The 24,536-nt window shown below is 40.8% G+C and overlaps 1 protein-coding gene across 4 annotated transcripts in view; it reads right to left on the reverse strand.

Moving 5' to 3' along the window:
- Window positions 1–24,536, reverse strand: part of LOC104940504 (galactosylgalactosylxylosylprotein 3-beta-glucuronosyltransferase 1) — a 67,622-nt gene that overhangs the window by 30,402 nt on the left and 12,684 nt on the right. For all 4 annotated transcript variants that reach the window (XM_019268217.2, XM_019268218.2, XM_019268215.2 and 1 more), the window contains exon 2: window positions 2,709–2,937. The gene's annotated coding sequence lies outside the window, so the exon portion shown is untranslated. The remainder of the gene's footprint in view (window positions 1–2,708; window positions 2,938–24,536) is intronic.

Here is a 24,536-nt window from a genome sequence, read left to right on the forward strand (position 1 = left end):
TCATTCAGTTCATTTGTATGTTGTATGCGTTGTACTGTATGTGTTATGTATGTTTTTCTTTTATTTAATTTTGAACATTTTGGGACTTTTTCTTGCTCATCTGACAACATGAAGTTGCTTTTTTAATATTTTACAAACAATATAATTTTGAATGCATCATTTGTATGATGTTTAGCCAGTGTTGGCCAGAACAGAGAAAAACTATACTGTAGGTGCGTCCACTTCTCTGTGTTTTCTCTCTCATCCTAACTCTTTTTTTCTGTCATGCGCACATCCACAACACGCAATATTTTCTTCCCTCCTCTTTCCTGTCTCCACCTCATCTTCCACCTCTTTCTTTCACAACAATTTCTCCCTGCCACTTTTTTTTTATTAACTTCCTCCTCCTTTCCACCCCATCTCCAACCCCCCTTCATTTTCCTCTCTTCCTCCATACATCTCTCTCTCTCTCTCTCTCTCTCTCTTTCTCTCTCTCCTTTTCTCTTTTTGACCGGCTCTCTCTGGGGGCGGATGTGTCTCTGTGGCCCTCTGCAGATCTGGAAAGGACATCCTCTCAGTTTAATTCAAGTCAACCCCCGGTCTCCTGGTGCTCCAAGACACAGCATGTGTGACAGCTCTACAGAGACAGCCAGAAGGAACAGACAAGTCTCATCTGCATATACGTATCGGTGTATTTCTGTGTGTGTGTGTGTGTGTGTGAGGGGGAGTGCCAGGAATCTTTTTTCCCTGCAGACTGAAAGAGTTAATTTCACTCTGGCAGCAATCATAGGCGTCTATAAATCTATGATGAGAGGCTGCTATGTTGATTAGTCAGTGTTAATTCAGCTCACACCAATTAAGAAGGTTGTGAGCGCTATCTAAATGATTACATAGCATATGATATTTGCTCTAAGCTTGGTGGAGAGACAGTAAATAACAGTATGATCGTGAAGATGCTATGGAATCGTGCCTTTTCCTCACATGAGGAAACTGTTTGCCTGCCAAGCGCCTAAAGTGAAGCTGCCTGTGTTGGAATATTACATGCAAGAACATTTAATATAATGCAGTATAGATGCAATATAAGGGGATCTAATAAAACAACATTATAAACTGCATCCTCAAATGCGACCAGAGTTTGAACAATATCTCTCTCAAAAAAAAAGGCTTTAATAAAATTTAACTACACTTAAAGGCTTGAAAAACACAGGATTTATTGCAGAACTGTAGTATTGGATTGTGTTTCCCTGCAAGGCATTGCTGTTCATTTGTCCAGCCTGTCTGATTACTGTGCATTTTGGTCTGACCGACGCACAGGTAATCAGATTAGCCAACATAGGCTACTGTATTTATAAAAACCAGAAGAACACAAAAACAAGTGTGCAATGGTCACAATGAGCCACTCTAAAAGTTTAAACTGGGAATTGCTTTCTTCAGCAGCCTTTCTCGTTGTAGATTAGTCCACTGGGCTCATTACATTGTTGGCTAAATGTGTCTGCATTACATGCTAAAACATTTGCACATTAAGGATGAACGGATGATGGAATGCTATTAGTTTTGCAGCCATTCACCACCATTGTGACCTGATGATGATGAAGTCACCACAACCATTAGGATTCATCCTCTGGGAACCATGAATCTCTCTAGAAATCCATGCCTTTTAACAAAACTATATTTATATCTCAGGTATGCCGAGAACAGATGATGTAATGGTGAATATCTCTTTTTAGAATATACATACATATCAAGCATGAACGTTTAATATTTGGTGCAGTGTGAAGCACTGTTATCGACCGGTGGTGTGATCCCAGGCCACTGTGGTTTATGTAAGTCCTATAGATCTGTGTGCTAACCTGTCTTATTTCAGCAGTGTTTGTTTGCACCGGGCAAAAGGCAATATGAGAGTTTAGATTCATCTTACCCTTAGCTTGCCAGTAAGAAATCTTGATATTTTCTTTGGTTGTGAGGAGACAACAGAGCCTACAAGCAATTTAACAGCCAAGCCTCTCGCGCTCTCTTTCCCTCCCCCACCTTACTATCTCATCATTTGCTGCCTCCACACCTTATGATTATTTCTTTGGATTTGTCAACGGCAGCATTGGCTCCTGAGCTCTCTCTAACACACAACCCCCCTCCCTGTCTTTCTTACCTCCCAACCTTCTCTCCCATGTACCCAGTGCACTATACCTATATATGTATATATATCAACCTCTAATAATATCAGAGGCCAGGGGGATCTTTGACAGCAGAGGTAAGTGGATCTGTCAGATCATTTTGCTTCTGTCGGCCACCTAATTCCTCTACTGGATTTCCTGGTGAACATCTACTGGACAGGAAGCAGGAAGACAGCCATGATACAGTTAGGCAGAAAGTAAAAAAGATAGTGTGTGGAGGCAACTATCACCTGCATCCTCCTGCTTTTGATGCTCAGAAAGTTTTAAATTTAGCTGCCGTGTAGAGAAGAAAAAAAAATAAGGCAGCTGTGTGTTAGTTCCTGTGGCATAAAAAAGAGACAATGAAAAGAAAGAACAAAGTAAAAATGTCAGGGTCAACCTGGCTGTCTCAGCATCAGACAGTCACAATGCTCTTGTGTTTGCGCTTGCATTCATTCTTGGATGGAATATTTTCTGGTTATGAACTTTAAACATCATGGCGGGGGATGGTTAGCATCACCCCAGTCAGTTGTATGGAAATGTGTTCCCCCACAACAATGAGAACAATAGGATACTCACAAGCAGTCCTCTGCCCGTCTGCAGCAAGCACAGGCCCCTCCTCCAGTGTATTCCTTTTCCTCCTTGCGTCGTCCGATAATGCCACACTTCTTCGTCTCAAGCCTGCTTTAATTGGCGCCGTCTGGAGAGTAGAGATGTGTGCAGTTGAAGGTGGTCCAACGCAGGGGGAAAACGTGTCGCCGGTGACATCCAAACTCTCCCAACAGTTTCACGTCCTCAGGGCTGGCCCCTGGAGAAACAAGAGCACGAGAGATGTGAGTAAGAATGGGCCTCCTCTTCATAATACAATGAGGGGCATTGAAGAAAGGGAGCGAGCAGGATGGCAGCTGGGAGGAGACGCTGCCATACTATAACAGCCACCGGGTCATTCTCAGTGCTTCGGTGACGGGATTTGTGTTTGCATCTGGACAGCTGTCAGAGGAGATAATAACTATGTGTGTTTATTCCTCTGATGAGGTACAGTTACGCACTGCTTGACGGAAAGGAAATTGATGAGATTTTTGTTTTTGCCTTCAAAGGGTACGCCTTTTAGGACTACACCCATGACTTCAGCTTTGGGTGTTCAAAATTTTCATCATACAGTATGACAACCACCTGCATGCCCTGAATTTCAAAAAAAGTATATATTTTTAAAATATTGTATTTATTGGTTTGTGTGTCCAACTCTCTGGGGGAAAAGGATGACAGAACAACAAAGGACAATGTCCATAAATAAAATATGTCAAGCCAGATATCTAAACATCAATTTGACAACTTATTCAGCCCATTGGCTATTAATAGCTTCCTTCCTTTCCTATGCATGCCCTATGGGGGAAGCCATTTCAAAATGTCCATTTCTAAGAAATGAGACAAACACACCAGCTGCACTTCTCACTCACTCCACCACAATTCCTCTGCTGACTCCCCCAGCTACCCCTCTCCATTATTGATGAGACTTCCTCTGTCGGCCTCATCTGCCACAGTGTTGGTTGTAGTCGCCTGTGGGCAGCCGCTGTGGTTGTAGAGGGGAACCAGCTGATGCCACGCAAAGAAAAATGAGACAAGGGGTGGGGCACATTAACAGCCTATTGACAAGATGCAATGCAGAGGGCACGCAGTATCGCAGGTTTGTTATTGGCCTAATCTAAATTCAATAGGGTTGTCATAAAGAAAGAAAGTAATTATCTCAAAACCATGGGGAATGCCGCTTCTGTAGATCCAGCTGACTCGCATATACTCCACGTGAGCCCAAGGATTTAAAACATGCTCTCTGGTGCCAAATTCCAACAACAAAAGAGGATGATGCAGAACTTAGAAAAAAAACAAAACAAAAACAAACAGACAAGATGCAGAGTCAACTCCAGTCCTCATAGATTTAGATTCCCATGCAAGCATTTTCCTAATACTTGGCAGCATTTGTCCAGCATTGAAATGCTGAAGGGTTAAACCCTTACAAAGTTTACACTGTCAACATATTTAGGTAGAGTGAAATATATATTTTGAAACAATGTAATGCATCGTAAATGGAGGTTCTTTATATTTAAGAGATATGCTCATTCATTAAACATGGCCAAGTGTGCTAAATGTGAACAAATTAAAATGCTCCAGTTAAGAGTTAAATTTTATCATTCTCAGAGTTGAGATATATCTAAAGTAGCTTCTGTGTACTACACTTTATAATACTTCTGAGTGGACTTGTAGGTATACGTGTTAATTTTTTTTACCATCACTGACACACATACACACCCTCCTTCCCCCATCACGCAATGTTGTATTCTGCTGTGACATGATGGAGATTAAAGATCTGTCCAAACGTGCACCTCCTGCATGGCGGACGACAATATATCATTGTACCACTGATGCTACTTCATGTTGTGATTTGACTGACAGCTGATAATTATTAGAGAGGTTCAAGTCGCAAGTGCTGTTGGGGTTGTACCCTGATTACATCTCCGAAGTAGTAGCAATAAAGACAGTAAAGATATAGTAACAATAAAATTTCAGGGGAAAAAATGAACATAAAATAGAACATTAAATTGCATGAAATAATTTAAACAACAGCTAAATAGAATACAGCATATATATCCAGACTTTAAGTCAAGGAAACTATTAAAAAGTGCGATTTTAGAAATGTTTCAAAGGACACTAACTTGCCCAGCAGGTCATCGCAGTGCTGAGGGACATTGATGGAAAAAGCTCACATGGCAATAATCGTCAGCTTAGAGTGTGAAGCTACCAAAGGAGGCTGAGGATCTCAAGCTGTGCCTCTGCTCATCGGGGGTTAAAAGCTCAGAGATAAAACTAGGCACTAACCCAGAACGTGTCTTTTGTGGCATGCGTAGCTATGGTTACTACACCGAGTTTAAATTGGCTGCTGATAGGAGGTGTGATAGCAAATGACAGTCATAGTTTTCAAGATAGACTGACGGTATTAAAGTCCTGTAAATGTTTCATACATATTAAGATACTCCGAAACCGCCACACAGCACGTTGTTTTGTGCTCATTTATATAATAACAACATTATTCATAAGCTACAACTCTGATTGGCTGACATTATTGTTAGGCACATTCCTTACCCGTCAATGATAATGGTGATTCAAAACAAATATCCAGAGCGTAGAAAGGAAGGAATTGGACATTGAATGTATTTATTTGTTCACAGACATCACATCTTGTTGCAGCTTTGAATGGCTTCCTCATACAGTGCTGTTTCAATGCACAAAAAATAAAAAAAATTGAAGCCATGAAAAGGACTATTCTTTTACAGTAAAAACATACGTGACTTACTTTTTTTTTTAAAGCCCAGATACAATATTTACAATAAAATATATTCTATTTGCTCTAGCTGCTGGAGATTGTGTTAATAATACAATAAATAAAGATGATAATAAACTGCAATGCGCTCAGATACTCCTTCAGGACTCAGTGGAGTCACAGTACAAATCCCAGACACTGTTCAACCGCCGTTTTGTCATGTTCAGCTCCATGACCAGTCACTTCAACACAATCACACGAGTGTATGTACGTGGGAGCACATTTTCAGACGAGCTCACATTGTGCGGCGGGCTGTGGGCTGACCGCTGCGACCACGCCAGTCTGTGCATCCGACAGTGACGGATGGAGGACAAAAAATAAAGACGGACGATTGGATAGAGGGAGCAGCGAGAGACAGAGAGGCCAGATGGGGTAGTGTTGGTATTGACTGACTTCAAACCTGCTAATGTAAGCCATGAGAACAGCGATGCACTTACTTTCACACATACTGTATATACACACAAACGTGTCATTGTGTTGCAGGAAGAAATCTAGCTAACAAAATGAAATCAACTATAGACACTACTTTCTTGATGGGACTTGTGATTGTGATTCATGTTTCTATATGTACCAACTGCTGCATGCTTTTTGATGTATTTTATAATCTAACTCAGAGTATGGAGGAAAAGCTGCAAGACCCCCTCCGGGGACAATCCTTTCTAATTCTGCCTCTACCTGATATACCCACTGGGAGCCATGTGAAGGGCATCAGTGTAAAACACACACACACATACACACTCAGTCTCTCTCTCTCTCTCTCACACCCACACACACACACACATTGCTAAAGTATATGAACCTACAATAATCTATAGTACAGTAGACATCCAGACTCACTGGCCTTAGGCAAAAAAGACGCAGGGCAGGAGGAGGGACGCGCATACTTATTTTTCTCAAATTCACTATAGAAACTACTGGATGGTGAGACCTTTGCTGGCCCCCTACTGCAGAAACTGATCTCCTCTCATACAATGCATTTACCCTGTGTGTGATAGCAATATTCTTCTTTTTAAGGTATGTATTATCAGCGCCATGCACATTTCTGTCGGTGGAAAAAGTCCTGCCGAGAAAAAAACAAAAAAAACAAAACAAAAACAAAGCCTGTCCTCTGCTGAATCTTTGATGGCGCGTCTGATAATGATGGAGATAATGACAGACCTGGTGGCCTTTTTGTATTCTGAAGACATCTGTCATGTCAGTGAAAATTGCCAGGTTTGTCATGAAAGAGAGTTCATCGTGCCTTTGAGTATGGCTCTATGATTAATTCAGGCATGTCAGTTGGTGAGTAAATGCTTCTTTATTCTCGCATAAGTGGTCAATATTAATAATGCACACGCGGGTCTAAGTTCAGCATCCGTCTTGGCAAAGTTCAACATGGAAGGTTTCACCAGCTGCTGAACGCTTGTCACCACATTCTTACTCTTTCTTTCTCTGTCCGCATCTCTCTCTTTTCCACTGCGAGCTTGCCACTCCATCCTTTCTGTCTTTCCATCCCTGGCTCTGAAAGGCGCTTTATGACTCTGAAGCCTATACTGATAGAAAGATGTGGCCCATCAGCAGTAATTGGAGGAGCTGTGTTGGTTGGGTTTCTCTAGGAGGCGGTGGCGGTGGCGGTGGCGGTGGCGGCGACGGCGTGATCGATCCCATGGATGGTGGAGGTGGGCAGGCAGGCTGACAGTGCTGCATCCCCCACAGCTCCTGACAGCTCAATGAAGGCCAAGCCACAGAGCACAGGATGTCCTTTTACAAGAACAATTATCAAGCTTGCAGGTCACTCTTGAGCCCCCAGAACTCACAGCCATCCAGTTAAATCATAATTACCCATTTAGTCGATTATCAGCTGGGTAGGAGCACGCTGAATTTAATGTTAGCCTTTCATTATACTCACATTAAAGAATAAAGGAAATGTCAGAGGCTTAATAGTGATGACGTGATGTAATTATCTGCGAGGTGATTTATTCAAAAGATTTTTCAGCAATAATCTCCAGACGCCCTCATACATTCTGTGAAGTATACAATTTAATTGCGCACCGTGTGCGCTGACACAATGGAATAGCACGAGCTGTGGATGATGGATGGAGCACAGACTTCACGCAAACGGGATCATTTGCATGTGACAATGCACAGGCTGGTGTCAATACCGTGCTGCGTTTTCTCATCACAGATATTTGGAGAGCAGTCTTTGTTTGTCCTCCTGTTGATGGTTTTCTCAAGACCAAAACTGTACTCTGCTGAGCTCAGCCTGACCATCGGTTGCCATGGCGACACTCAGCAGCTGGGACTGATGGCGTGTTAGAAAAGCTTGGCACAGTTTAAGTCAAAAGAACTATTTATTTACTTTACTCTCTTGTCTTTATCCTTACCGCTGTCGGACCTTTTATAATATGAGAGACCTGGTGACTCTGTTAAGAACCTGCTGGCAACTAAATATGGAATTAGCAGTCACTGTCCAATTTCATTGACTCTGTTGAATAAATGGGGAAATGCACTCAATACACACATTCAGAACTGACAGTTTGAGATGCCCTACATAAAATTGTCCAAGATACTGTGTGCCCTACTTGTATTGTGGCCTCACTCCTTGCTGTTATCCTTCCATTCTCTTTTCCTTTGTTATGCTTTCGTTTTCACACGTAAAAGATTGGACATGAAAACTAAAAAAAAAAAAAAAAAAGTGAAAACATGCCAAAATTTCAACAAAGTCCATTGTAGTTTCCAACAGACTCGCCATCCAACAGTCCGAACCGCGATTGTTCCACTGATAATACACATAAATGCACTAAATGTCAATTAATTGCTCCACTGACTGCCATTTCTTTGACAATATCAAGCCTTGTTGCAGGGTTTCAGCCCTGCGACCAGTTCAATTGTAGCTGCATCGATTCATGTGGCTCTGACCGCACCAAAACTCCTTCATGTTCTGGCTCAGAGCCAGAGCTATTAAACCTACCCAGCTATGGCCACAGTGACAGCAGGCAATGTCCACTGCTCCACTGCAAAACTTGGCCAACTTTGTCAGGGCCGTAACCAGAATTAAAGATTTATTGAGGACAGTTGTCCAATTGCCCAAACGCTTACCTCACATTCAGAAAATAAAATAAAGTCTTTAAAATGTTTTCATTATCAGGATTTGTTATATTTGATGTACTATATTTTTTGTATATCTTCATTAAATCTACAGCTGACCTCAATGCTGTTTCAAAGCCTTTTTCACAATCACAGGAAAAGATTGTGGTGCTGAAATATGGTTCTTTTATTTAAACAGTTCCCCCTGACCTAAAATTATTCGACATATAAAATATTGAGGAAGGTGTCAGCCTATAATATACCAATTGTGTTCTTTTAAAAAATGCAGACCTAAAATGTGACCAACAGTTGGCGGCTAAAACGAACATTTAACAATATGTTTCTTTCAATAAATGAAACACAGTGTCAAGTAATATTAACGTCCTTACTTCATCTCTGATTCAAACAGCTATAACTGCAGTAAAATATGTTTTAAAGTCAGCATTTTCTCAACCTACTGCCCGCTTCATTTTTATACTATCGGGTAAAAGATTTAATTATTCGTTCAGATGGACCTCTTTCGCAGTAGGAGTTAAGAGCAACCCTCAACCTCCAGGAGTTTGGTGAATACTTTTGAACAGCCTCCCCTGGATGCTACCTGCTGATCCCCCTTAGGGAGAACTTCAGACAGAGACAGAGGACAGGGGAAGGTTGTGGCTTTCCTGGCAATCCCCCTATAATATTACCTCTCTCCCCCCTGCCACACACACACAAACACACACACACACACACCACCACCACCACCACGACTACCACCCACACCATTTCTGGAATACACTGATCCCTGTGAAGAATTTCCCGCCTGAGCCAGAGATTCAGAGCTGAACAGGAATAACATCGGCAGCCTGAAGGTGCTGCAGGGTGAAACAGCTAGAATCTCACTGGGTCTCTGGGGTATAAATAGATAATAGCTCCTGGTTGTGTCCTGCTGGAATGCAGCACTACACTGAAATATTGTTTCAAATACTAACAGGAGCTCCTCCTGTTTCTTTATGCATTTATTTAGAAAATAGAAAATATTCAGACCACCTCAGTGAACTTGAAAGCTTTTGGCCCATAGCTGCAGTGTACACCATTGAATCCCCTATACTAGTGTTTTACCCTTGGAGTGGCCGATATGACAGGCTGGTGTTGATGTTTTGAGTACCATTACACTTACAGCGTACTCATTTCCAAAGTGGAGCAACCACAACCTTTCACTAGATACCTTTCATCTTCACAGCTGCTGCTCAACCTACCAGAGTCATTTTCAGCTTCTGCAAGGGTTCAATTGCTCCCAAAGAGATAGTCAAGGGGGGGTCAGTTTTACTCTTGGCTTGTAAGTAGGTGACTGCTGTTGTTTGCACTTGCCAGCTTTGCCTTTCATGTTCGCTTCGAGGCATTACTCAGGCAAGTACTTTGGAGGGAAACTTTGGAGGTGATGACATGCTCGAGGCTCGCAGTTTAGTCGCCTTCCTGTGATGAATGTTTATGAGCTGCTATGATCACGACTGTGGCAGTCACTGTGGAAAAAAAACAACAAGCCTATGCTGCTTGAAATATTTATCGCTACCTCACCTGGTTTGTCCTTTCACACGACCATACTCTGTGATTACTGTTCACACCTCTGCTGACCTCAGAGCTTTTGTGAGCATCATATGGATTGTAACTGTAGGTCATTTACCGCCTGGAAAGATCTATGTTGTTAATTATACATTTGAAGGGGAAGGCAGCCATTATAAATTCACCACTCTTATGCTCTAGCTACTTGATACAAATATTGGAGGCCTTTCAAAACTAAGTCATGATATGAATTTCTTAAATTCTTTTGGCTTAACCATCAAGTTACTCACAACATTAACATTTATTAGAGACAGCTGATATGACCTGTATGCGATGATGTTTGTTACTTTAACAGGTGTAAGTCATGATCAGTGCTGGCTAAACATGAGAAGGTGCTGCCATTTGCTTCAGAGTCACTTGCTTGGTTGTGAAATGCACACACTGTTTAACCTTGCAGAAACACAGCAAATTACATAAGTAAAATATGCACACATGGGCCATGATACCAGTCCTTAAATTCCTACAATCTTTAGCAGGTATATAGTATATAGAAAGTCAGGCAATCTCTAACTTGATAGGATTCATCATCTGGTGACAATGAACATCAATCTAGACCAAAATGGTGGACCAACCAACCAACAGACCTACACTACCAATCACAGAGCCAACAGTGTGTTTAAAAACCTTTCAGAGAGGTTTTCATGCAATGACTGTGACACTTAAAGAAATGCTCTTATGGCTGTCATTTTGCCAAACATCTTAACTGCCTTAATACAGTATGCTGGCTACTGACGGTACAGTGAAGTGTGTTAGTGTGCTACAGTGAATTCCTCTGCATTAGAGTCGACCTCTAATCATGTATCATATTACCTACATGTTTCATTCCACCGCTGCACACTGACAGTCTGAACACGACTGTGACCACCAGTGCAGTCAAGCAAACAATAAGAAAATCCCTCTAACAATTGAATCCTGCGCAAGCCGCAATTATATGTTGCTCCCCGAGGTACTCCCCTTGACACCCTAAAAAGGTAATATACCTTCTGTCGTAGAACACAATCACATGGTTCATACTCCTAGTCTGGATAATTACAGGGGCTTGGGGAAATTGAAAGGCTCTGCAACCCATAAAACTGAGGGCTTAAGTAATCTTAGTGAGAGGGGAAGCATTAAGAAGAACATGGATGTCCTTGTTGGATCAGTGCTGCTGCATAGCTTGGACAGCCTGTCACGTTTGGATAAAGACGTGGTTAAGAGTTCCCTCACGGCATCGTCTGAAGCAGTGGTGTGAGCAGCATGATGACTCCTACACCAGGTTTAAATATAACAATTGGCTTTATGTAAGGCTCAACTGCTATCTATCTATCTGTCTGTCTATCTATCTATCTATCTATCTATCTATCTATCTATCTATCTATCTATCTATCTATCTATCTATCTATCTATCTATCTATCTATCTATCTATCTATCTATCTATCTTATATATATATATATATATAATTGATTCAAACTTTTGGGACAGAAGAAGTACTTGTGACAGAAACTGCATGAGCACATAACGTATTTCTCACAAGATGAATCTCTACTGACAGGTCCGATCAGAACAGAGACAAATGACGAGGCATCCTCCCCCATCTGCCATCAGGAGGCCTGACAGAGCACTGTCTGGTTCACTCAGTGCTCTTTCAGGCACTACTTCACATTCGATCAGGGGATTTTGACCCCTGCAATTCTTTTACATGATGCTTCCTCCATAGTCACAACAACACCGTCCCATCGCTGGTGACTGCAGAGGGTGTCGTGAGCTGAAGCTGCAGAGAGTTACTGTGACATTTCACCTTGATTTGTTACGGTAGTATGGTTACTTGGCGAAGGGAACATATTCTATCCATTTCACTGAGGAGCAGGGAAAACATCATACTCTGCAGAAGGGTTGAATCCATACTGATAGAAGTGGAGGCACAGTATGAGTTAATTTATCTGATAGCTGATTCGATAGAACTGGGAGCTACAGTGCCTATTTCACTCCAAAATGTGCAGTCCAGCACTTTTTATGCTCCCCTATGGCTCTATTTGCTGAAAGTCTTTTAAAAAGTCTTTTGCAAACCTCTCAAATGGATTTCAACATTTCATAATGAGGCTTCTACTCTATGTAATCTTTAAACAAATCCTGAAAGATGCACCCTGTAGTGATTGTTAAGAGATCTCTTAATTGATTTGATACACTCCTGGGACTGCCGGTCTAGACCTTTGCTCTTGGCATTAACATAAAGGTTTTTGTTTTTACGATGGGAGATCTCTGGACTGCAAGCCATTACAGCCAGGCTTGAAGTGATCAAACTTAGGAGACAGACCATCATTTTGACCCAAAGATGCCTTCCCTTTTGCCAGTTTCCCAGAGAGCCTGCATGGGAAAATGACTCTGTATTGGCATCTTTGTTCCTTCCACTTAATTGCTGCAGAGCTGCAATATGTCAGCTCAGTCCACGGGAAGAAACTGCCTCTGTCTCACTTGCAGGACGGCTTTTCCTGCCATTAAGAAGATCCATGTTCTAATTGCAAGTATTTTGTGCGACAGCCGCTCTAATGAATAGTGGATGAGATTGCAAACATCGGAGGTAGAGGTGTGGCCTAACTGCTGACTGGGATAAAAATAACTTGTTGGATGTATTTCAGAGGTATAGAATCTATCTGCCGATGTTGGAAAAGATAAATCCTCTGATCTGCATGTTTCACTGAACAGATTAATGGCAGGAGAGATTCAAACTTTGATTGTCTTGCAGAATCCAGTTATCTAATGTGCACATCTTTTCATTACCTTCATCCGAATGGATGTGAATGGCTGTTTTTTTTTGCCATGGTATGTGTGTATACAGTACATACACTATATATGGTATTTATATGTCTACTGTGATAATGTATACAGGTGTGTTTTCAGTAGTTAAGCGTTGTAGGTGTAACCTCTATTCAGAAAGTAACCTGTCACACCGGGACTTCATGTTCACTGAGGGTCCCTGTGGACACTCAACCAACATTTGCTCAAGGCATGAAAAGAAAAAAAGAAAAGAAGAAAAAAAAACAGCTTTATGAAATGACTGATAGGATGTGCTGCAATGGTGGGTGTGAGACCCAGAATTCTCCACAGTGTTATCACAGGAAAACTGGCCTCGGTGTGAGTGACTTGAAATGGAGTTCATGGAGGTCTGAAGCTTAGTCTTTTATCTGGTCTCAAAGGGGAAACTGCAGTGTACGGACTGCATTTCTGACATTTTGGTGCCTGCAGCACACTTTTTTAGAAGATTTAGCAGGAAAATTTAGATTTAGCAGAAACATTTATGAGCAGGTAAAGACTGCACTATTCCAAATATAATATGGTACTGCCTCCTCGGTTGCATACACGTGCTCATCATAACCACAGCTAATATCTTACAGTCTCATCCATTGGTTGTTGCTGTTAGTAATGGCACTCCAGCAGATTATTAAGCAAATAAACGTCCACAATTTGCTCAGTTTGAACACACTTTAATAGATAAATATGTTCCACCATGATGCCTCTAGAGTTATTTCGTGCTTTTAACATGCAACTTTAAATCTATTGAACAGTTTACTGATTAGTTTCCTCTTTGTTCTGCATGCATTTGCATAAACAATTCAAAAAGTGCACTGTAACTTGAAAATATAGAGAATAGAATATGTACAGTACCGTCCCTAAAAACTGTGAACATTACAAAGTAGAATTGTTAAAAACTAAAACATGTATTAACCCTTAAGAGGAATCATAATCATTGTTGGTTTTCAGTTTACTGAGAAACTAGAGACTGCTTAATGTAAATGTGGTGCAGTGTATTGTTAATGATATTGCAGTTTCGTAATAATCTCTTTTTTTAAACAAAAGCCAAGAAATAAATTCAATTAAGCAAAACAAATTTCTCAAATCCAATAAATCTCCATATGCAACACCAAGCAGAAAGTGCAATTAAACAGCCCTGCTTTGGTAAACAAGGCCAAACTTGCATTAATTCAAATGTATCAGCTCAAATTATTAACCACCCTGAGCATTCAGCAAAAATCAATAACATGTGCAAACATCAAACCAAACAAGATTTGAAAATCGCTCTTCATAAAACAAATTAATAAGGTCCTCTAAACTACAGTGAGAAACATCACAGACCCACTGATGATAAGAATTATCCTGGGAAGTTTTATGACGTTCATTCTTTTGCATTTGGGGCATGAATGGTTTAAGCTGCAAAATGAAAGTCAGAGTCAAAGTCAGTTCATAATTAAGCCAACACAAAGTGTGTATGTATGTGTACGCTAGCTGTATGTCCCTGTATATGTGTGTGAGTGTGTGCATGCACAGTTTCTCTCTCATAGTGCCAAAATAACTGAGAATTACAAGTCGGCAGCTTCATGGAGCTTTTATATCACATTGTTTAGGTTCTAAAGTCATTGTGTTGCTGAGTCTCAGCAATTCTCCTAACACCTGTCTTCTATACATTAATTACCCTGCCTGTCTGACAGCGTGACAAGGCACAAGCTGAATATAGTTCAGTGTCTAAGCAAGCTAATTAACAAGGCTATTTTTTTTTTTCCAGGAATTGGTGGAGACGGATAAAGTGAATATTGGAACCAGATAACCAGGACAAACTACAAAAAGGTTATTGAATATGAAAGTAGGCCATGTTTTCTAAAACATTAGCCATAACAACTTGTAAACCAGCGATTTAGTGGTGTTGTTTTGTTTTTCTCTACCCACTAGTAACCAACTGATGTTACAAATTGATTAATGTAGCTTTAAGTGGGGTGACTATATTTTCAAACACCCAAACTAGGACGCTCAAATGAACTGTACATGCATGTAGACACATGCCCTTTGCATGCTCCAAAGGTATTTTCATCATGTGGAGGACAATTATCTCAGCACTTAGCAACCTACCAGGTGCACCATTTAACACCATGGATGACATAAACGCATCATTTCATTTGACGGATACTACACAAAGGAACGAGCCTTTACAGCAACAGCCTTGACAATGACATCAACTCACACACATGCGGACAACTGTTTAGAGATGTGGTGCATTGTTTACTTCACTACTCCCATCAACTATTTCACAGATTTTGGTGAAACTGGATCATATTTTATGGAGAAAATGTTTTCTTCTTTTCCTCTGATGTCCTCTAGCTGCTCTGTATCAACTCTCTGTGAGTGAAGGAGTTTCCCGATGGATACTAAAGTAAACTGCTGCCAACTATAGCTACTGTTAGCCAGTGTTGGGCAAGTTACTCTAAAAAAATAACTAGTTACAGTTACTAGTTACTTTTCCAAAAAGTAACTAAAGTAGTTACTGAGTTACAAATCATAAAAATAAGTAGTTACTTTGGAAAGTAACTATTGCGTTACTTTCAAGTAATTTTTTAAATGCTCAAATGTGTCAAAGAATTTGGACCCCACCTCCATCCCTCTTTGACGGAACTTAAAATACATGTGCATGTTCAATTATTTATGATATATGCTATACTTCCATTTAAAGAAGGCTACTTTTGGACTATTCAGGCTTTCCATTCCTGTTTCTTGTTGACTCACGTGAATGTCCTGTGTCGTCTTTGTGTGTCTGACAATTTGTGTAAGCAACACCCGCCCAACTCCACCTCTGACTGGCTTACCATGGAATTTTACTCAACCTCAGCCAATCGTCATGATTCATGCGATTGTCTCGTGCCCTCACCAAGGAAGGAGGAACAAGAAAAATCTTTGCCGCTAGGCTTAGAGATCTAGTTGGTCTGATGAAAAACAGCTGCCTTCAATCATAGTAACACGCCACATTTTTTGGCAGTAACGATAACAGCGTTATAATGATGGAAGGGGGGATCAATTAGATTACTCATTATTATTATTATAACCTTTATTTAACCAGATAAAAAACCCATTGAGATCAAGACCTCTTTCACAAGGGTGACCTGGCCAAGAAAGGCAGCAGCACACGTCATAGTGGTAAAAACAGACAAACAACAGTAACAGTAACAGTTATAGATACATTAACAATTTAAAAGCATAGGCACTGTTCAAATGATTTCCATTGTCTTTTTTTTAAGATGGAGCGGAATGCTTCCAGAGGAAGAAGTTCTACAATTTTAAGTTCGCATTGGAGGGCATTCCAAGCAGACAGGGCAGAGAAACTAAAGGCTTTTTTACCTGTTTTAGTTCTGACTCGAGGCGCAGCAAGATGTAGAAAATCACTTGAGCGCAGTGCATAACGGCTTTCGGTTTTTCGAAGGAAAGTGCATAAAAAAGTGGGAGTTAAGCCAAGAAGAGCCTTATACACCAGAGTTATCCAGTGTGTGTAGCGTCTTATCTCCAAGGATGGCATGCCAGCTTTTGTGTATAGTTCACAGTGATGGGTGAGGCGGTGGCAACCAGTGATGAACCGTAGAGCACAGTGAAAAACGCTACTACTAACTAAGTTGTTAGCTTAGTTTGTTACCCGGGCTGCCCAGACTGTGAGATCAGAGCACCAAGGGAGTGTCAGTGTTTGTACCCAGGCGTTTTGGACTACTTGGAAGAGGAGATTTTCAGGCCCAGGGTGTTGGCTAATGCTGATGGGGAGTGAAGCTGATGTTGTGCCAGAACCAGGGCAGGGTAAGTGGATAATGTAACCAGACTCAGCAGCATCTCAAACTGGGGGTTTTAACACAATGTTTTGTCATTGTGTTAAACATGTAATTTTCATTTTTCTTAGTTCTAACATGGATAAGTGGCTGCATAGTTAAATTGTTTCCTTTTGTTATTAAGATCAGGATAGGGTGTTTTATTTTGAAACTTGAACGGATTCTCTATGCCATTTCTGTGTCTGACTTCAGGCCAGCTCAATCTGCTCTGTGCTTTCTTAACGTGGCTGTTCGCTTCATCCATCAAAAATAGACCAGTCTCGTATTCTCCGTGGAGCACAGCGGAGAGCTTCTGGGACATTTCTGGTGAAATCGCAAGCATTGTCTAGAACGGGTGCAATCAGCTCAGGCGGCCACGGTGCAGCCAGAGTGCTTTGCAGCAATGCCCGGTGGAATTTACGGGTAAGACAAGCAATTAGCTGTCAAGGGGCATCAAGAAAAGATGCATTCAAAAGCTAAAGGGAGGACTGCCATGCAACAGAGATCAACAGCATAATAAGTTTGCTTCAGAAATGGAAACCTTTAGTGTAAATGTTTTATTGTATAAGACATGAAGAATACATTATGCAACTAAAGCACGACTGATGAGAATTCGAACGTTAGCTGAAATAATGGCAGTAAGGAAGACAAATAATCTGACTCTGGCCCCTCATCAATAACAGGCAAGGTGCCCTTGAATAAGATACTATGTTGATGTTCTGTTGTATCTCCCAGTACATAGAACCAACAAGATTCAGACTACGTAGCTTTCAGTGAACATGATAAAGTGTCTCCCTCTAAGCTTGTCTCCACATAAAACACAACTGAATTGAACATCAGAGAATTCAGTCTTCATGGACTCATCCTGCCTGTGTCAACCACTAGCAACTACAGTTTGGGCAGTGTCCTGGTCCCACAGTGTGTCACACCACGACTGACCTGTAAATGTTTCACAGTATACGCAGCATTCTGATTTCTGGGCAAAGCTGGTGGTGAAGAAAGTCATAAAGTCCTCTGAATGATCACCTTTTTTTTTTTCTACATTTATGGCCTCCATGAAGCTGTTACATAAATGTTAAGAATAGACTGTTTTACAAGGCTTAGAAGCTAACTCAATACAGTAAGTGGTCTTCTGAGGATATAAATAAAAATGATACAGTAAATTATTATTTTTGAGTGAAAGTTTTAAAGTGGCTCCACTACAGTTCAAATCTGTTTCTGTTCAGCATACGCATATATAATGAGTGAATTAGGATGTTTAGAAAGGCCATTTTTTACAGGGCTTTGAAAGGATCACGCATTATTCCTGTTTCTTTGCCAAGACGTTCCAGTTAATGTGTCTTTTCTCCCCTCCGACCAGCACTCTCTCCTCCCATTTCAACAGACTCCTAACAATATGCATAGAAGCCTCCACTTGATACGGGGCTTCAAATAGAATCACTTCTCCCTGCTGCCTGCCTCCATGCAGTTCCAAATGCAAAATGTGATTTACGTCGACATGAGTCTCCACAGCCTCCTTCAGCCGCATCTGTCTCAGTCTCACAGCACACTTTTAAGTACCAATTTGAGGCCTTATTGGATCCAGCTTAAAGTGCAAAGAGCAGTTTGTCATGCAATTCATTGCTCAGACAAAAAGTTCAGAGACATTTTATGAACTTGGGGCATAATAAGCGGCCAGGGGAACACATATGGATCAAATATAAGTGGTCTTTGTCCTTTTTGGCCAAGCTGGGACTTACTCCAAAGCTCCTTCCCCTTCTCACCCACCAGCAGAGACTTCAGTCCTCATTTGTCACCTATGTCACCAAGCCCCAAGAGGTTGTCTGATTTTGATGAATAGAGCGAGGGTTTCTGTCCTTTCTCTGCCATCCATCAGCCACTGTGGATGTACAGCATTAAAGACAAACAACTCTTGCTGGGAAGGCTCTGCCACTCTGGCAGAGTTCTGACACCCAGCACGAGATTGGCGAGACGTGATTCTTGGATGATTCAGGTAGGGCTTGACTGGTTCTGTTGATTAAACTTTAGCCAATGTAACATATCTACTGTACCCATATCTACAATGGAGCCCGCAGAAAGATACTTTCCCATTGCTTTCTTTTTCTGCCTTCCACAAATAGCATGTTAGCCCAAATCACAGTGCTCGCCTGTTTGAATTTCAATGTGTCTGGGGAAAAAAAAGACTGTACTACCCTATGCCAGTGGTGGCTCCTCTGGTGATATTTGTGGGACTGGCGACACTTGTTAGAAAAGTAGTAGAATCCACTGGATGCCAATGAATGGACACAATCATGCTGGTCTTTCATTAAATGATCCACTTCTGTTTTGCAGGAATGATATACATTTCACCTCCAGTACAGCAGGTTTATAGAGCACCCGTATACATACTGTGGAAGTATTCTATATCTTTGCTTAGCCTGTAGCAGGTCTGAACATATGTTAGGTGTTGAGTGGAATTGATTTTCTCAGCGGAATGTCACTCAAAATAACTACGGAGTGAATACAAGCACTCAGATGAAACATTTACAGAATCTGTCAGACTTGTGGCCTTGGATGGAAACTTTGTGACAGCTCAGACTTGGGTTATTTCAGATTTTCAGACATCATGCTAGTCTCTTGATCTTTGGACACACTGATCCTGCTCATTCAACCCTTTCTCCGAGTGTCACAGATAAGTAAACACTACATTATATAGGTGCACAGCTTTTACACAGCAGTTGTGTGTTTGCAGCAGCAGCAGCAGAAATCAAATCAGAAGTCTATTCAGAGGAGCACAAACGAAGCTTTCTTCTCTCCGTCTGTATTTTCAGAGCTGGAGATGCTCAGCATCTCAGCTCATGTTGCTTGTGTCTCACACATTTAGGGAATTAATGCCCATCCTGTGAATGTAATTTGGATTAATGCTTTATAATCTATAGACAGCTTGGCAATCCCCTGTGAAAAGAATTTCTATTAATTTTTGGAGCTTGTTATTGTGAAACTTCTGAATACAGAGGATTACCGTGGATGGCACTTGATTTTCAAGTTGAAATGCGTAAGCTTTCTTTTGGCTTTTATGCATCTACAATTAGCTATAAATGCTTAAACAAAGTGCCTTTCTTCCCAAATGGAGAGTGATACCATCATTCCTCTATGCCCTTAAATGAGACAGTGGAATGGACCCTGGCATGACATTGAATTAATCTCAGCAAAAGTTCATGTGGCGATAAGGTTACTATTATGGCAGGTTCCCTCCCTCTCTCCCTCTGGCCCTATCGCTCTCTATCTTCCCTCCTTGTCTTCTCTGTCCCTCTATTTTTTCCCCACTTCAATTAACAGTAATAGAGTGAGGACATATTGCCTCTTGTGCGTTCATCCTGACAGCCCATCCTCTGCTTCACCTCCTTCTTCCTAACACCAGACAATGTTGCAATTACATTACGGCCCAGTGGTATCAGGGGTGCCTGTGTCAAGGTGATACCATGTGAGAAAACACCTGCGTGTTCACAATGACCTCCAACCGGTAGCGGCGTCAACAGGGCTCTGCAGCTGACACTGTGCCTTGAATCAAGCGCAGCGCCTCCAGGCATAACGGGGCCCCATTCCGGCAGGTTTAAGCTGTTGGTTTCATTGGAAGGCTAGATGGAAATGTAGGTTTGTGCCCCCGGAGAAACAAATAAAGCTCAGGTGGTCTTAGGAAGCAGGTCTTCTTTGAAGGAATGAAGACATCATGCATGGCTTCACTTAACCTTGAGATGTTACCTTGGGCAAATAGATTGGAGTTAACATTTCCTGTCATAATTCGTCTGTGAGAAAACTCAGTGTTTGTATCTCTGTAGGCTACGTGCTGTGTGTGCTAATCTTAGCCAGAGGAAAATGTTCAGTCTTTGTCTTTCTTCTTTCATATACCATAGCATCAGGGATTTTTGATAAAGGGGTGTTCTCTCCTGGCATGCTTGCACAGTATGTTTGGCTTCAGTCATTGCTGGCAGAATAAATACCAGTTTTCAAGGTTTATTAATCTGATGTAGGTGCGATTTTTACAGCCTTCTTTCATTTTATTATTAGTTCTTTTTTATCGCCTTTATGTAGGTGATATTGACTCATGATTGCATGATTATGAAATGAAATGAAAAGATTACACTAATCAAAGCTTCTACAGCACAGAGCTGAGGATGGGATACATTGAATCTCAAGCAAAGAGCTATAGTTTTTTGCCCTTGTTGGACATAAAACATGCATTTCGATTGACGCATGACTCCATATGTACATCCCTGTTTGCCTTGGACATACAGCAATGTGTTTAAGCTGTAAACACACACTGGAGATATATGCCATTTTGGAGACTTAACCTTTCCTTTGTGACTACTTACCTCAGCTACAATATTGCTGAACATTATTCTGTTGGTTGGATCCCAGGGAGATCTCGAAAATACTAATTTATCCCTGCCTGTTGCCAATGAGAAACAGTGTGAAAAGGATTTTATTGACTGGATTCTTAGCAAAGCAGAATTCTCGGTTGCATGTCTCCAGTGATGACAGGGTGTCTCTAAAATGGTCTCTATAATGTGGTACTAACTTAATGATCAATACTTTGTTTTTCAGTGCCTGACACTTTTTTTCTTTTGTTCTTGCTTTAGATAAGATACTGAAGCATTTTACATCCAGACCGCCTGCTGCTACAAGATTGGTTTATGCAAAGCTACTTTGGGCACAGTGCACTTATCAGATTGGTGAGGAGCTTAACACCAGTCACACTTTAAAGGATAGCCTTTCCTCTGTATTTAAATGGCTTAAACCTTCTTAGATTTAGCCCTTTGGCTGACGTAGTGCAACCATTATTGCTAGGTGCAGCCTTACTAACCTCCTATTAAACAGCATTTAGGACAAACCAAACCACAGGACTTAGCATTGACTCATTTAAACAGCTGCAACCTCACATCTCATATATTGGACATCAGATCTGACCATACACTGTCTCACAGATAATGACTTTCTTGTCTTGTTTGGACTGGATTGAGAGAGAAATCGTTCAAAAAGATATTTACAAGATGAGGCAACAATTTTGAAAATGACTCCTCAGTTATCTGGGTTTGGCTCTTACTAAATCATGGCTCTTAATACTCATTACATTGTACTGTTGAATGGTCAGGCTGCTCTGACAGGACTGTTTGCAACTTTACAGGCATTAAAATAATTCACACAAAAAAAAAGACATGATAGTGACTATGTGTAACTTTTTCTAAGAAAAACACATTTCATTTTAAACAAAGTCAAAATGAAAATGATAAACTGATGGTGTACTGACAGCTCATTATCAACATCCAAGCCATCCTTGGATATGTACTTGCACCGAGGTTAAAGTTGATGAGATTTTGTAAGTGGTACTTCACAGTCGAGGCTCACATAAAAAAAAAAGATAAGGAATAAATGTGGTGTGAAAAAAAAAAGTAAGCTACTCCCACTTCTTTGTGATGCCATCCTCTGAACGATTACGGTTTTAAATTTCTCTTTGTAAAGCAGTGAGAGAAGGGAATTTGAATTTTCAGTCAGCTGTGGGACAGTGTTTCAAACTGTTTGGTTTGGTGCAGCAAAATTGATGCCACATTTTAATCCCTCACCACCGAGGTGAGGATTTAGCGAGCAGGTGATGGAACAGGCAATATTCTAGTCTAGTGCTGTCGCCATAAACTGTGAAATCTCATCCTAAGCAAATATGAAAAGGATGAGAAGAGAGCTTAAAAAACACCTACAGCTGAACTAAAATTTGAATTCTCCTCACTTCCTGTGTGAGAAAATATAAAATATAATTAACATTGCAACATGGAAAGTGCACGGAAAGTAAAAGCTAGCGAGCTAGGCTAACTAACCTCTGCACAAAAGGCAGAAGCTGCTAAAATATTTTGTTAACATTAGCCCTGATTCATTCAAACCTAGGTGTTACTTTCTGGCTAACTTCTGGATAAGCTGGTTAACTGTGTGGCTGCCAACTAAAGTAATATTGACACATTGATTCAAATGTGATCAAATGACAAGAGGGCCACTGATGAATACAATTTCAAATAAAACACAAATCAAAACAGACACACCAGGGTATATGCTACTGAGTTCTTAAAAAGAAAATCTGTTTAATGGAAAAGCAGCAACAACAACGTCCATGCTTCAGCCACATAAAGAAAAGCAGGTGTGATGCATATTTATAGCTAGCCAGCTCCCATTAATATCAATCAGCCAATAAATATGCTCCGATCAGATTGTTGATTATATATCCTCACAATGAGGTTATTATGGTAAAGGCCGAGGTGTCCCATCCCTCGGCCTTTATCATAATAACCTCATTGTGAGGATATATGATGCAGACTTAGAAATATTGAAAAATGACAAACTTGAAATTAATTCTTACTTGAGCCTTTGGCAATACAATGAACCAACAATAAAACTTGCTGAGAATATCACAAGATCTGCAGTAAAAAATGAGAAAAATGAAACTTTGTCATAATTCTGTGCATTTGACCAGGATTGTACAACATCTTCTCTAACAAACCACAGGCTATCACCCTGTTAACGGCATACTAGGCAGCCCCTAATGTTGCTCAACCAATTCACCAGACAAATACATTAGGGATAAAACAGTGTGACCCTCACACACACACACATACTGCTATATTAAAGTCTCACACACACAAAGGCACACCAGGAAAGCGGATGCAGAGCGGGTGTCTTACTGATTACAAACAATGTGAGACATCTCAAGGCTGCTATCCCGCTTCTCACAGCAGGGTAAATATTATAATGCTGCGCTTTCTTTCTATATTCCTCGGTGCATTTTTCCACACACTGTTTTCTTTTCTCTCTACATCTCACCCACAGTTTAAACAGATAGTCTAAGGTTCATCTATATTCTGTCTTTACCTAAGTTGGCCTCTGACAGCTACTAATTAAACAAGAGTAGCAGCAGCAGTGGCCTTTTAAGCCTGAGAAAACCACATTTACAGTGCTGTATGCGCAGACGATTAAAGGAATAGCCCACTCAAAAAAGTATATCTAAACCATAGAATGTGACTGAAGACTTTGTAATGGAAGTGACACGATGCAGAAATACACTCCTCTTCCCGTGCACTCATCAATCATCTCTTGTAGCACTACATATAAAGATTTCAGCACTGCATGGGAATAAAACATGAGCCACACTCTAAAATCCATATCCATTATCGTGGCATGCATGCTTTTCATTTGCAGTATGCCGTGGCTGGAGCCATATTGATTTTCAGCCCTTTTGCTTCCTTTGTACATGGCGTAAAAGCTTGTTTTCCCTCCTTGTATTTGAATTCAGGGTGTTAGAAACCACAATTTGACAGCATCAATCATGGGTGATTATCACCAATCTTTTGGTGCAGTAAACTCGCTGTGCAGCCAATGCACTGTAAAATTGACAACTTTTGTTATATTTGGAAGTAATTTTCGCTAAAGGCTGTTTGATGGTTGCGTGGATGTTTTTTTTTGGATTACCACTAAGAACATGCTAATCCTCCTTCCTTGAAAAAGGTTTACAAAGTGCATATAAAAGGAATTTGGTCTCTTACATACAGTTAGTTATAACTTCTTATAAAACTCCTTGTTCGAATTTTAATAATGAGAGCAATATAGGATTATGTTACTAACTGTGTCACTATCACTAAATTATGAACGTACTATTTAGATTTTTTGCATTGGCAAATGAATAACTTGAAGAAGTGCCGTGGGACTGATTAGAGATTTCATTATAAATGGTAATAGCCTGACTTCATGTGTGCAC

This window comes from Larimichthys crocea, chromosome VII (assembly GCF_000972845.2).
Source record: "Larimichthys crocea isolate SSNF chromosome VII, L_crocea_2.0, whole genome shotgun sequence".
NCBI lineage: Eukaryota > Metazoa > Chordata > Actinopteri > Sciaenidae > Larimichthys > Larimichthys crocea.